The 2,764-nt window shown below is 54.2% G+C and overlaps 1 long non-coding RNA gene across 1 annotated transcript; it reads right to left on the bottom strand.

Moving 5' to 3' along the window:
• Positions 1 to 464: 464 nt before the first annotated feature.
• Positions 465 to 2,338, bottom strand: LOC141934282 (uncharacterized). The gene is made up of 2 exons (XR_012626298.1): positions 1,734 to 2,338; positions 465 to 1,412 (listed from the first exon to the last, which is right to left on the bottom strand). It is a non-coding gene; the product is annotated as an uncharacterized LOC141934282 (long non-coding RNA).
• Positions 2,339 to 2,764: the final 426 nt, after the last annotated feature.

Here is a 2,764-nt window from a genome sequence, read left to right as displayed (position 1 = left end):
CCATCTCCCAGCGGGTTGCTTCTGCTCTGGTGGGTCGGACATGTGCTGTTCTCACCCTCCTCCAAACAGGCTTTTTCTGCTGGAGAGGTGTCAGAAGTGCTCTGACAGATCAGTACCTGCTCCTGTTACTTCCAACTAATGGACTCTTTACACCTTTGAGCTATTACAGTACGCCATGAATAGTGCTTGCTTACTGGAGCAGTCATTATTACATTATTTACACTTTGTTTGTGCTTTCAAGACATCCTTCACAGCTTCAAGAGTGACAAATTTCTCTACCGGTAAGTTGATTGATTTCATTTCATATAACTTAACCACAAAAAACCAGAGTATTCTGGATTTCAGTATTGAACCTGGGCTTGTAACAAGTTCAACATGTGCTTCGCAAACTCTCAGTCCTGTACACCTCCTGTCCACCCTCTTCAGACAATTACAAAATGTAACTTCAATGAAAACCCACAAAATGAGTATTAAGGTCCATTATATTTTGTCAAAAGTTTTGTTTGATCTTCTTTCCACTGTGATAAAAATGTCAAGGTCATAAACACCTCTAAATGCAACATTATGATCACCTCAACTACTCTGACAAAAATAACCTGACAAAGACTCCCTCAGATTTTTAAAGGCAGGACTGTTGTCAAATTATTTCAACTTCTAAAAAGCATCGCCCTGTAAAATTTCTCTAATTGCTCTTTATCTCAACCAGCAGATATCCTACATTCTTTAAGCGAGCATAAGATAGCAAGAAAGATTGGAAAAGATGTGACCAGTCATTAGCACAACTCTTTGCAACTCCTTCCTCACTTGAGGTTTTCCTACTGCTTGAACGCAAGGATGGTTCTGTACTCAGGGGACATCGGGTGGATCTCAGGCCTGTGACCGTAACATGTGCTGCCCAGGTGGAGGAGCACACAGAACATGAACCATCCCTGAAGCTCTCTCCAGTTCTCTCCATACACCCCCCTTGGAGTTGACCACAGCTCAGTTCCTCCACGAAGGACTGAAAACCACCTCTAATTACTGGCTACCTCCTTGCAAGAGCTGACCTGATGATAGCAACCCCACTCCCAGCATTTTCTATTTCCACTTTAATCATTTCCCAAAGTGTTGGAGTAACCTGCAGAACAGCCTATTGACTAGAACAGACCACATATGATAGCGACCTACTGTTTCGTAACAGGGTGACGGGATTATTTTGCAACACTATACAGTTTATTCTCTTCAGAAAGAGCTCTCAGGACTGAAGAGTTCTCTCCAAACCATGCAAAGAATGTGAGCAAAAGAGCACCTGTACAGAGCCAGTCCATATCGAAGGTGAGGAATGTGGGATGTTGCTCCTGCAAATTTCAAGACTGCTCAGAGCACCACCACGGGGGTTATCAGAGACTTTGCCACAACTGTGAGTCATCCTCCTGCAGGGAGCAAAGCATATTGAATGTCACACAAGGAGCCCAAATCCAGAGGGACTAAGCATGGGTATCAGAGTCCGTTCTTGAAAGCTCTGAAATTATCTATTTTCCATGGCCCCCGCCTCTCGGAGTTACCCCAACTGGCCCCTACCTTTAGTGTCAAAGCTGATAATGCCACTTGAGCGAACTAGAATCAGAAGAATAAACTGTCACTTACTGGGGAGCATCAGAGACTAAACACGGGGAAAAAAAACCCTCAAAGTTATCACAAACTTAAACTACTCAAAAATATCCCCACAGCAGGCCTGAAGCCCTTCCAATCACCTCTGTAGTGACTGGGGATGAAGGCTCATCCTCATCTCTGCAGCGGCCTTGATGCAGCTCCGACATGAGACGTGGACACCCCTTCTTGCAGCCTTTCTCTTCGCATTTGACTGGTAAAAGGTGAGTCTTAGCACAGGGAAAGAAAAAAAGAAAGCCAACAGAAAGTCACAGCTGCCTGACTCTGATTAGTTGGCAAGTCTCAGAAGAGGCAGCAGACAGACGGGCTGTGGCAGCAGCTCTGCTCTCCCTCTTCACAGCCAGACACTCCTCCAGTACCTGCACCGGCAAATCCCACTTACTACATTTTCTTGGAAAAACCTGCACAGCCGCTACAGCTTTACACCCGCGCCCCTCCTTGTGCGTGACAACACGGCGAGGCGGCTACCCAGGCGGCTACCGAGGCGGCTACCGAGGCGGCTACCGAGGCGGCTACCGAGGCGGCTACCGAGGCGGCTACCGAGGCGGCTACCGAGGCGGCTACCGAGGCGGCCGGCAGCCACGCTGCGAGCCCAGGGGCCGGGCCCGGCCCGTTTCCCGCCTCCTCTCCTGAGGTGGCGGGGAGGGGAGAGCAGAAGCGGCCCGGGGGGGGAAGGCGGCGGAGCGAGGGGCCGAAGCCTCCGACCCGGGCGCGCAGCCGAGCAGAGGGATCCCGAGGCGACGCCCGGCCGACCAACAGTCCCGCCGCGCCCCGCCCACTCCCCCCGCGCCTGCGCACTGGGCACACCCGCCGCTGCCCTGGCGGCGCCCCCCGGCCCCGGGCGCATGCGCAGCGCGGCGGCGGCGCCCAGAGGAAGCGGGGGAGGGGGCGGGGACTGCTCGGCAGGAAGCCCCGCCCGCTTCTGGGAAACCGGGCCCGCCCGCCGCCCGCCCCCGGCCCTGCCCCCGCCCGCCGGGGCCGCGCCGCGCCCGGGGGAACCGGCGGGGGTTGGGCGCGGGCGGGCGGCGGGGCGGGGCGCGGCGGGCGGGGGCGGGCACTGGGTGACGTCACGCGGCGCGGCGGGGCGGTGATTGGCTGCGCGGCCACAGGGGGC

The sequence above is a fragment of the Strix aluco genome, chromosome 24 (genome assembly GCF_031877795.1).
Source record: "Strix aluco isolate bStrAlu1 chromosome 24, bStrAlu1.hap1, whole genome shotgun sequence".
Classification (NCBI taxonomy): domain Eukaryota; kingdom Metazoa; phylum Chordata; class Aves; order Strigiformes; family Strigidae; genus Strix; species Strix aluco.
This window is presented reverse-complemented; position numbering and strand designations above follow the sequence as displayed.